Raw genomic sequence first — 12,318 nt, 5'->3', positions numbered from 1 at the left:
TGGGTGTACACACACCCATACTTGACTGTCTTTGCTCTTCGCCAGCAGTACCAGATCCGACAGTCGAGGACGGTGATCACCTGGGAATTCGGGACTTGGCAGCTCCAGTATTCACCAGGTTCGGTGGCGGCGGAAATCGTGTGGTTCCGGCTCTTCTCAGGACAGACGTCTTCTATCCTCGAGCCTGCCCACACGTCACCTTTGTGGATTGACTGTAATCATATTCTGAGATTGTCTGTGTATTCGTTGTGCACATTCACAACATTAAATTGTTATTATTTGGCTCATCTATTGACCGTTCATTTGCGCCCCCTGTTGTGGGTCCGTGTCACTACACTTTCACAACACTCAGAGATACTGATATGGCATCAGATCGGTGCCAAAACCACTCATGTTAAAAAAAAAAAAAGAAAAAAGAAAAAAAAATGCATTCAGGCGTATTATTACACACACGTAGATATTAACTGCACATGCAAAGATGTCATGCCAAAAACAGAAAGTATCCCAATGTGTCTTCAATGTAGCTCCCTTCATCCAACTGTATGTTTTCTGTTTTTGTCTTTTTACTTTTTTTGATTTTGTTTTGTTTTTTTTTACTTTTTTTTGATAATTTTTCAATTTTCTCTCTCTCAGGTGGTTGTTGTACTTCTACTGTGTCGTTTGCCAACTTCCTGAACATGAGCCCGGGTTTTTTTTTTTTTTTTTTGCAAATTGCTTGTTTATCTGTTTTGCTTGTTCAAGTATTTTCTTGTCTTTGTTTTTAATCTGTACTGCAAAATCTTTCACTAAGGCTTGATGTTCATCTAACCTCCCACCCAGCTGTTTATCTTCAACATTGTATTTTCTTTTAATGTAATTTACTTTAAGATTCCTTTTGTGGTTTTGGCTTCCCCAAAAATATGGCCATTTGGGAGATCTCTGCTAGGCGGCTGATTTTTTTGTTGTAATTTTTTTTTCCATTGTGGCACAGTATTCTTTTTCTTAATTGTGGTTCCTTTTCTCTCCAAATCTTGTGGGGCTAATTTACTTTGTACAGTAGTGTTCAGAATAATAGTGCTATGTGACTAAAAAGATTAATCCAGGTTTTGAGTATATTTCTTATTGTTACATGGAAACAACGTACCAGTAGATTCAGTAGATTCTCACAAATCCAACAAGACCAAGCATTCATGATATGCACACTCTTAAGGCTATGAAATTGGGCTATTAGTAAAAAAAAGTATAAAAGGGGGTGTTCACAATAATAGTATCATGTGCTGTTAACGCTACAAACTCAAAGCTGTTATGTTCAAACTGATTTTTTATCAATCCTGTGAATCACTAAACTAGTATTTAGTTGTATAACCACAGTTGTTCATGATTTCTTCACATCTGCGAGGCATTAATTTTGTTGGTTTGGAACCAAGATTTTGCATGTTTACTAGTGTGCTTGGGGTCATTGTCTTGTTGAAACACCCATTTCAAGGGCATGTCCTCTTCAACATAAGGCAACATGACCTCTTCAAGTATTGTGACATATCCAAACTGATCCATGATACCTGGTATGTGATATATAGGCCCAACACCATAGTAGGAGAAACATGCCCATATCATGATGCTTGCACCACCATGCTTCACTGTCTTCACTGTGAACTGTGGCTTGAAAGTTTGGGGGTCGTCTCACAAACTGTCTGTGGCCCTTGGACCCAAAAACAACAATTTTACTCTCATCAGTCCACAAAATATTCCTCCATTTCTCTTTAGGCCAGTTGATGTTTTCTTTGGCAAATTGTAACCTCTTCTGCACGTCTTTTATTTAACAGAGGGACTTTGTGGGGGATTCTTGCAAATAAATTAGCTTCACACAGGCGTCTTCTAACTGTCACAGCACTTACAGGTAACTCCAGACTGTCTTTGATCATCCTGGAGCTGATCAGTGGCTGAGCCTTTGACATTCTGGTTATTCTTCTATCCATTTTGATGGTTGTCTTCCTTTTTCTTCCATGCATCTGTTTTTTGTTTGTTTGTTTTTTGTCCATTTTAAAGCATTGGAGATCATTGTAGATGAACAGCCTATAATTTTTTGCACCTGTGTATAAGTTTTCCCCTCTCCAATCAACTTTTTATTCAAACTACGCTGTTCTTCTGAACAATGTCTTGAACGTCCCATTTTCCTCAGGCTTTCAAAGAGAAAAGCATGTTCAACAGGTGCTGACTTCATCCTTAAATAGGGGACACCTGACTCACACCTGTTTGTTCCACAAAATTGACAAACTCACTAACTGAATTCCACAATACTATTATTGTGAAGAAATATACTCAAAACCTGGATTAATCTTTTTAGTCACATAGCACTACTGTTATTCTGAACACTTCTGTATGTACCATGCTGCTCTATAATTTACACAGTTTAAGGGTGATTTTTAGACTACGGGCACTTTCTTTCTCCATCAAAACCAAGTTTTCCATTTTTTAGCCACTGCATTGAGCCAACTTTGTCGATGTATTCCTTTTCGAGTTCTTCTTGGAATCGTCCGGCTCTTTTGTGCTGTTTCCATCTTTCCACTCGATGTTTTCCTTCTTTTTTGCAGTATTGTTCTCTGGTTTGTCTTGCAAGTTTTGTTGCAGGCATGAGACTGTTGCTTTTTCTCTCTTGTAGAAGTTCTCCGCCAAAGTTTTTTGCCAGTTTAGTAATTGAGGTCCGTTCGGTTAAGGCCTCATGGTGTTGTGTGACCGTTTTTACGATTTCTTCTTCAGAGCTCTTTAAGTACTGTCCAACACTTATTATCGATGCTCTGTGGGCCTGGTTGATTTCAGTGAGAGCCAGACCGCCTTCTCTGCGAGGTAGGTATATTCTGTCCATGCACTGATTTCTGTGTGATTTTGTGGAGGGTGAGCATTTTCCTGGTTTTTGTGTCCAACTTATTAAGCTCACATTGTGGCCAGTTCACTATGCCAAACCCATAGGTCACCACTGGTATTGCAAACTGGTTTATGGCTGTGATCTTGGTTTTTGGTGTCAACTGTGTTTTGCAGATCTTTTTTAAGCGGTTTAGGTATTCTTTTGTTGTTTTTGTTCTCATTTTCTTGTGCTCAATTGTATTATGTTGTTCGATTCCCAAGTATTTGTATGTGGAGTCTGCAGCCAGGTCTTCAATGTAGCTCCCTTCATCCAATTGTATGTTTTCAGTTTTTGTCTTTTTACCTTTTGTCATTGTGCATTTTCAGCATTTATCCAGTCCAAATTCCATGCCAATGTCTTTTGAGAATTTATGGACAGTTTTCACGAGCTGACTGTGTCCATTTTTTGTGTTGGCATAGATTTTCAAATCGTCCATGAACAGCAGATGGTTCACAAGTTTTTGGTTTTCCTTTTGTCTTTACTTAAGTCATATCCGATGTCATGCTCCTTCAGGATCTTGCTGAGTAGGGTCCATGATTAAGCAGAATAAGACAGGCGAAAGGCTGTCTCCCTGAAGTAACCCTCTCTGAACTTGTACGTCTGGGATTGTTATTTGTCCCTCTGTGTGATTGAGGGTGATGGTGGTGTTCCACTTGTTCATTTGTGCTCTCAGGAAAGATCTTATTTCCTCATTGATGTTGTAGAGTTCTAAGCACCTCAAGATCCAGGAGTGTGGTACACTGTCAAAGGCTTTCTTGCAGTCAATCCAAGCCATGCTGAGGTTCCTCTGCCTTGTTTTGCAGTCCTCCAGGATAACTTTGTCTGCCAGTAACTGGTCTTTAGCTCCTAATCTTCTTTTGGAACATCCTTTCTGTTCATTTTCCAGGTAGCTACCAGTGTCAAGATGTTCATAAATGGCATCAGCTATGATTCCTGTCAGCCATTTGTACATTGTTGTTAGGCAGCAGATGGGTCTGTACTTGTTGGGAAGCTGTATTTCCTTGGTCTTTGGAATTAGGTTTGTGTTCCCGGTCGTTAGCCAGTCTGGTGTGTCCTCTTCTCCATTCAATATTTTTGTGAAAGTCACTGTTATGTGCAGACGCAGGTTGAGGAGCGGACCAACGTCTGACCGAAACCAGCGCTAAATAACCAGAAAGCGGTTCCACAAACAAAACGATTTTATTACCCCTCCAGTGCAATAACTAATGTACAACATAAAAATTTGGTTTGTCTGGCGGAGTGAAGGACGGCGCGCTCTCCAGCGCCCAAAAGGATCGAAGCCTCGGCGCTTCTGGACTCAGATTGACCGCCAAACACCCCCCAGGTGGACACGACAAACTGACTCTGTGAAGGATGGAAAAGGTGAGGTAAGTCAACAGAGCTACAGCAAATATCCTTCAGAGGCACACACTATCAGCAACACATTCAGGTCTGAATTTAAGCTTTATGTAAATGAGCAGCTTCTCACAACAGGTGGAGGACCATCAGTCCGTACGCCACGGCAGTGAGAAGCAAACTGCACAATTCTCATCAATGTTCAAATATACTGCGTAACAGAATACCAAATTACTATTAACGATCATTCAGACAATAATCACCTCTGATGTGTGCTGACAGCATGTGTCCCTCACCCGTCCTCCTTCACAGGCACGATGTGTCAAACCCTGGCGCGGTCCTCAGCGTCTCACAAACGAACGTCACAAGGTCGAGTTCCCGGCAATTCTGCTTGAACCACTCATGGCTTAAATGCAGAACGCCATCTCATTATCTGCTTCAGCTGAAAGTCTTTAAGTTTGCACGTGAGCATCAACCACAGGTGCTGCGAGTCAGTAGGCCTGCATGTGAACATCCTCCACAGGTGCAACTAATAATGCTGATGAGGGTGAAGGACTCTTCTGCCAGCACCTTCTCCACAGACAAAAACCAGTTTGCATACCACCTGGAGAGCAAAGAAAGGAAAACAACACAAAAACATCCAGCCAAACCCCCCAACACACAACAGTCACAGCATAATGTTGGTGTATTGCTGTCAATTTTTTCTGCCAAAAATCTTTCTGATGTCCTCTTCGGTGATTCCAATTGCTGGCATTTGTTGTTTGTCTTTGTTTTTCTGTTTTATTTTTTCAATCCACTCAGCCTCTTGGTGTTGTTTTGGGTCTTCAAAAGTGGTCTCCAGAGGTGTCAAGTAACTAAGTACAAATACTTCGTTACTGTACTTAAGTACACTTTTTAGGTATCTATACTTCATTACTTATTTTTCTGCCTACTTCTGACTTCTACTCATTCCACTCATACATTTTCACACAAGTATCTGTACTTTCTATTCCTTACATTTTTGAAACAAACAGCCTCGTTACTCTTGGCTTGAGTTTAATGTATATATATCCATCCATCCATCCATCCATCCATCCATTTTCTTCCGCTTTATCCGGAGTCGGGTTGCGGGGGCAGCAGCTCAAGCAAAGCCACCCAGACCTCCCGATCCACACACACCTCCTCCGGGGGAACCCCAAGGCGTTCCCAAGCCAGCCAAGAGATGTAAACCTTCCAGCATGTCCTGGGTCTTCCCAGGGGCCTCCTCCCAATGGGACGTGCCCGGAACACCTCTCCAGCGAGGCGTCCAGGGGGCATCCGGAAAAGATGCCCGAGCCACCTCAACTGACTCCTTTCGACGTGGAGGAGCAGCGGCTCGACTCCGAGCTCCTAACGAGTGACCGAGCTCCTCACCCTATCTCTAAAGGAGCGCCCAGCCACCCTGCGGAGGAAACTCATCTCGGCCGCTTGTAACCGCGATCTCGTTCTTTCGGTCACGAGCCAAATCTCATGACCATAGGTGAGGATCGGAACGTAGATCAGTCGGTAAATCGAGAGCTTTGCCCCCCTACTCAGCTCTCTCTTCACCACGATGGTCCGATACAGCGACCGCATCACTGCAGACGCTGCACCGATCCGTCTATCGATCTCACGCTCTATCCGTCCCTCACTCGTGAATAAGACCCCGAGATAATTAAACTCCTCCACTTGAGGCAAGGACACTCCACCGACCTGAAGAGGGCAAAGCACCTTTTGCCGGTCGAGAACCATGGCCTCGGATTTGGAGGTGCTGATTTTCATCCCGGACGCCTCACACTCGGCTGCAAACCACCCCAGTACACGCTGAAGGTCCTGATTTGACAAAGCCAACAGAACCACATCGTCCACAAACAGCAGAGACGAGATTCTGTTGTTCCCAAACCAGACCCCCTCTACACCCTGGCTGTGTCTAGAAATTCTGTCCATAAAAATAATGAACAGAACCGATGACAAAGGGCAGCCCTGGCGGAGGCCAACGTGCACTGGAAACAGGTTTGACTTACTACCGGCAATGCGAACCAAGCTTCTGCTGCGGTCGTACAGGGACCGGATAGTCCTTAGCAAAGGACCCCGGACCCCGTACTCCCGGAGCACTCCCCACAGGGTGCCCCGAGGGACACGGTTGAATGCCTTCTCCAGATCCACAAAACACATGTGGACTTGTTGGGCGAACTCCCATGAACCCTCAAGCACCCGATGGAGCGTAGAGCTGGTCCAGCTCTTCACGCTCTGAGAGGATTGGGTAGCGGTCGAGGGCAGGTGGCCCGGCGGCCCGGTCCATGCTCACAGCCCCTGGCTGTTGGGACGTGGAATATATATATACACTCAACAAAAATATAAACGCAACACTTTTGGTTTGGTTCCCATTTTGTATGAGATGAACTCAAAGATCTAAAACTTTTTCCACATACACAATATCACCATTTCCCTCAAATACTGTTCACAAACCAGTCTAAATCTGTGATAGTGAGCACTTCTCCTTTGCTGAGATAATCCATCCCACCTCACAGGTGTGCCATATCAAGATGTTGATTAGACACCATGATTAGTGCACAGGTGTGCTTTAGATTGTCCACAATAAAAGGCCACTCTGAAAGGTGCAGTTTTGTTTTATTGGGGGGGATACCAGTCAGTATCTGGTGTGACCACCATTTGCCTCATGCAGTGCAACACATCTCCTTCGCATAGAGTTAATCAGGTTGTCAATTGTGGCCTGTGGAATGTTGGCCCACTCCTCTTCAATGGCTGTGCGAAGTTGCTGGATATTGGCAGGAACTGGTCCACGCTGTCGTATACGTCGGTCCAGAGCATCCCAAACATGCTCAATGGGTGACATGTCTGGTGAGTATGCCAGCCATGCAAGAACTGGGACATTTTCAGCTTCCAAGAATTGTGTACAGATCCTTGCAACATGGGGCCGTGCATTATCCTGCTGCAACATGAGGTGATGTTCTTGGATGTATGGCACAACAATGGGTCTCAGGATCTCGTCACGGTATCTCTGTGCATTCAAAATGCCATCAATAAAATGCACCTGTGTTCTTCATTCATAACAGACGCCTGCCCATACCATAACCCCACCGCCACCATGGGCCACTCGATCCACAACATTGACATCAGAAAACCGCTCACCCACATGATGTCACACACACTGTCTGCCATCTGCCCTGAACAGTGTGAACCGGGATTCATCCATGAAGAGAACACCTCTCCAACGTGCCAAACACCAGCGAATGTGAGCATTTGCCCACTCAAGTCGGTTACGACGACGAACCGGAGTCGAGACCCCGATGAGGACGACGAGCATGCAGATGAGCTTCCCTGAGACGGTTTCTGACAGTTTGTGCAGAAATTCTTTGGTTATGCAAACTGATTGTTTCAGCAGCTGTCCGAGTGGCTGGTCTCAGACGATCTTGGAGGTGAACATGCTGGATGTGGAGGTCCTGGGCTGGTGTGGTTACACATGGTTTGCGGTTGTGAGGCTGATTGGATGTACTGTCAAATTCTCTGAAATGCCTTTGGAGATGGCTTACAGTAGAGAAATGAACATTCAATACACGAGCAACAGCTCTGGTTGACATTCCTGCTGTCAGCATGCCAATTGCACGCTCCCTCAAATCTTGCGACATCTGTGGCCTTTCAGAGTGGCCTTTCTTTTCAGCACTGTAGCCAGGCTGACAAAGAGTCAGAGCTCTATTGAGCTGAGTATTCCATTAACTTTAACTAGTTGTTGTGTGGGCCGCTGAAGAGGAGGTACTGCTGGCCCACCACCACCAGAGGGCGCCCTGCCTGGAGTGCGGGCTCCAGGCACCAGAGGGCGCCGCCGCCTCACGGGAGCAGCCTCGGTGACAGCTGTCACCCATCACCTGAGACAGCTGACGGCAATCATCAGTGGGGTATATCAGCAGGACGGCATCTCCACCTCATTGCCGAGATATCGTTTCTACCGGAGAGGTAACGTATCGAAGCTAACGGAGTGTATCTTTTTGGATTGAGCTAGTTTTTGGATTACTGTTCCAACGAGAGGTGGAGGTAACTTTCCTGCTGTTCGGAGTCCTGGGTGCAAACGTGCCCCCATCTAACTGTTCTTTGTTCCTCGCCAGCAGTACCAGGTCCGACACGCGGAGGCAGTGGCCACCTGGGAGTTCGGGACTTGGCGGCTCCAGTATTCCCGGGGTCCTGTGGCGGAGGAAGCCGTGTGGTTCCGGTCTTACCTTGGAGAGGCGTCTCCTATCTTCGAGCCTGCCCACACGACACTTTTGTGAATTGACTGTTGTCCATTTCTGTGATTGGTTGTATTCGTTGTGCACATTCACAACAGTAATGCGTTGTTATTTTGACTTACTCCATTGTCCGTTCATTTGCGCCCCGTTGTGGGTCCGTGTTCCTACACTTTCCCAACACTAGTAATGACTTCATGACTTTCTTTGCTAACAAAATTTTAACTATTAGAGAAAAAATTACTCATAACCATCCCAAAGACGTATCGTTATCTTTGGCTGCTTTCAGTGATGCCTGTATTTGGTTAGACTCTTTCTCTCCGATTGTTCTGTCTGAGTTATTTTCATTAGTTACTTCATCCAAACCATCAACATGTTTATTAGACCCCATTCCTACCAGGCTGCTCAAGGAAGCCCTACCATTATTTAATTCTTCGATCTTAAATATGATCAATCTATCTTTGTTAGTTGGCTATGTACCACAGGCTTTTAAGGTGGCAGTAATTAAACCATTACTTAAAAAGCCATCACTTGACCCAGCTATCTTAGCTAATTATAGGCCAATCTCCAACCTTCCTTTTCTCTCAAAAATTCTTGAAAGGGTAGTTGTAAAACAGCTAACTGATCATCTGCAGAGGAATGGTCTATTTGAAGAGTTTCAGTCAGGTTTTAGAATTCATCATAGTACAGAAACAGCATTAGTGAAGGTTACAAATGATCTTCTTATGGCCTCAGACAGTGGACTCATCTCTGTGCTTGTTCTGTTAGACCTCAGTGCTGCTTTTGATACTGTTGACCATAAAATTTTATTACAGAGATTAGAGCATGCCATAGGTATTAAAGGCACTGCGCTGCAGTGGTTTGAATCATATTTGTCTAATAGATTACAATTTGTTCATGTAAATGGGGAATTTTCTTCACAGACTAAAGTTAATTATGGAGTTCCACAAGATTCTGTGCTAGGACCAATTTTATTCACTTTATACATGCTTCCCTTAGGCAGTATTATTAGACGGTATTGCTTAAATTTTCATTGTTACGCAGATGATACCCCGCTTTATCTATCCATGAAGCCAGAGGACACACACCAATTAGCTAAACTGCAGGATTGTCTTACAGACATAAACACATGGATGACCTCTAATTTCCTGCTTTTAAACTCAGATAAAACTGAAGTTATTGTACTTGGCCCCACAAATCTTAGAAACATGGTGTCTAACCAGATCCTTACTGTGGATGGCATTACCCTGACCTCTAGTAATACTGTGAGAAATCTTGGAGTCATTTTTGATCAGGATATGTCATTCAAAGCGCATATTAAACAAATATGTAGGACTGCTTTTTTACATTTACGCAATATCTCTAAAATCAGAAAGGTCTTGTCTCAGAGTGATGCTGAAAAACTAATTCATGCATTTATTTCCTCTAGGCTGGACTATTGTAATTCATTATTGTCAGGTTGTCCTAAAAGTTCCCTAAAAAGCCTTCAGTTAATTCAAAATGCTGCAGCTAGAGTACTGACGGGGACTAGGAGAGCATATCTCACCCATATTGGCCTCTCTTCATTGGCTTCCTGTTAATTCTAGAATAGAATTTAAAATTCTTCTTCTTACTTATAAGGTTTTGAATAATCAGGTCCCATCTTATCTTAGGGACCTCGTAGTACCATATCACCCCAATAGAGCGCTTCGCTCTCAGACTGCAGGCTTACTTGTAGTTCCTAGGGTTTGTAAGAGTAGAATGGGAGGCAGAGCCTTCAGCTTTCAGGCTCCTCTCCTGTGGAACCAGCTCCCAATTCAGATCAGGGAGACAGACACCCTCTCTACTTTTAAGATTAGGCTTAAAACTTTCCTTTTTGCTAAAGCTTATAGTTAGGGCTGGATCAGGTGACCCTGAACCATCCCTTAGTTATGCTGCTATAGACGTAGACTGCTGGGGGGTTCCCATGATGCACTGTTTCTTTCTCTTTTTGCTCTGTATGCACCACTCTGCATTTAATCATTAGTGATCGATCTCTGCTCCCCTCCACAGCATGTCTTTTTCCTGGTTCTCTCCCTCAGCCCCAACCAGTCCCAGCAGAAGACTGCCCCTCCCTGAGCCTGGTTCTGCTGGAGGTTTCTTCCTGTTAAAAGGGAGTTTTTCCTTCCCACTGTAGCCAAGTGCTTGCTCACAGGGGGTCGTTTTGACCGTTGGGGTTTTACATAATTATTGTATGGCCTTGCCTTACAATATAAAGCGCCTTGGGGCAACTGTTTGTTGTGATTTGGCGCTATATAAAAAAATTGATTGATTGATTATTGTGGACAGGCTAAGACACACCTGTGCACTAATCATGGTGTCTAATAAGCATCTTGATATGGCACATCTGTGAGGTGGGATGGATTATCTCAGCAAAGGAGAAGTGCTCACTATCACAGATTTAGACTGGTTTGTGAACAATAGAGGGAAATGGTGATATTGTGTATGTGGAAAAAGTTTTAGATCTTTGAGTTCATCTCATACAAAATGGGAGCAAAACCAAAAGTGTTGCGTTTATATTTTTGTTGCGTGTATATATATATATATATATATATATATATATATATTTCACGTCATGTGTGCCTGTAATCAACTTTTCTGCAGCGCGGCTTTGCTTTGAACCTTAATTAGAACAACTAAGGAGGGAATACTCGATTTTTGGAATTAAGGACTTGATTTCTGGAAAGTCGTCAGAAAATCACAGATTACAACTAAAGGACGCTACCTACGGCTTAGGTCGCTTTTTGAGATCGCGCTAAGGACTGTACTGTATTTTTTGATACCGTTAAAAAAATTTTACGACCTTCCGTCTACATTAGAACGCAAAAACACGAAAAGTGCCATTTCGTTGCAGTTCAGGCTCCTACCACTAGTTCCACAGACATGATTAATGGACCCTGGACCACTCTTTTGGAACCTCATGCTAACCCTAACCCTAACTGCCTTGGACACACCCCTGGACCCTAAGCCACGCTCCCCCCCCTCAAGACTCCATTACTGGATTTCAGACTACTTTTTCAGACCCTGGTCCAAACACCCACTGTACTTGATTTATGGCACTCAGACAACTTCTTCGGAACTTGGTCCGAACTCAATTCTGGTTGGCTGGGACACGCCCCTGACCCTAGGCCACGCCCCATGGACTGGATTTCTGGAACTCAGACTACTTTTTAGGAACTTAGTCCAAACTCAATTCTGATTGGCTGGGACACGCCCCTGACCCTAGGCCACGCCCCATGGACTGGATTTCTGGAACTCAGACTACTTTTTAGGAACTTAGTCCAAACTCAATTCTGATTGGCTACGACATGACCCCCCCCCACACCCTACGCAACGCCCCCCGGACTGGATTTGTGGCACTCAGACTACTTTTTAGGAACTTGGTCCAAACTCTATGATTGGCTAGGCGTTTGGGCATTACACACAAGATAGGAGTTTGGACTTGAAATCTGACCCTCTAATCTTGATTTCTGGAATGCTCAGCGCCCTCCATTTAGTGGGGGTAGGTGAGATTCCAAGACAAATTCATCTTTTCCTGATTTTGGGTGAATACTTTACACTATTTTCATAAGGCCTTTTTGCCATGTGCATTTTGGGCTGCTACTCCGGACAGGAAGGTCGTACAGACATCAGACAACTATCCACGGATTCGTCTCCATGAGACCTTTCAAATGACACAACATTGTTATGCTTTGACCGTGTTAACGTCGTGAAACGGTATGGTTATACTCCTAACCAAAAAGGGTTAGCCCAACATTTCTTTGGTTGTTTCACTCACATAGGAGAGGAAAAAAAAAAACATTTCTCGTGACATATTCTTTATCAGCATCTCAAATAGGCTGTGAA

At 44.1% G+C, this 12,318-nt stretch overlaps 1 long non-coding RNA gene across 1 annotated transcript in view; it reads left to right on the top strand.

Moving 5' to 3' along the window:
* The window catches only part of LOC117505751, a 362,202-nt gene that overhangs the window by 236,553 nt on the left and 113,331 nt on the right, over positions 1–12,318 (top strand). The gene's annotated exons all lie outside the window — the stretch shown is intronic.

Source organism: Thalassophryne amazonica, unplaced genomic scaffold, assembly GCF_902500255.1.
Source record: "Thalassophryne amazonica unplaced genomic scaffold, fThaAma1.1, whole genome shotgun sequence".
NCBI classification, from domain to species: domain Eukaryota; kingdom Metazoa; phylum Chordata; class Actinopteri; order Batrachoidiformes; family Batrachoididae; genus Thalassophryne; species Thalassophryne amazonica.
Note: the sequence above shows the minus strand (reverse complement) of the source record. Positions and strands in the feature narration are given on the sequence as shown.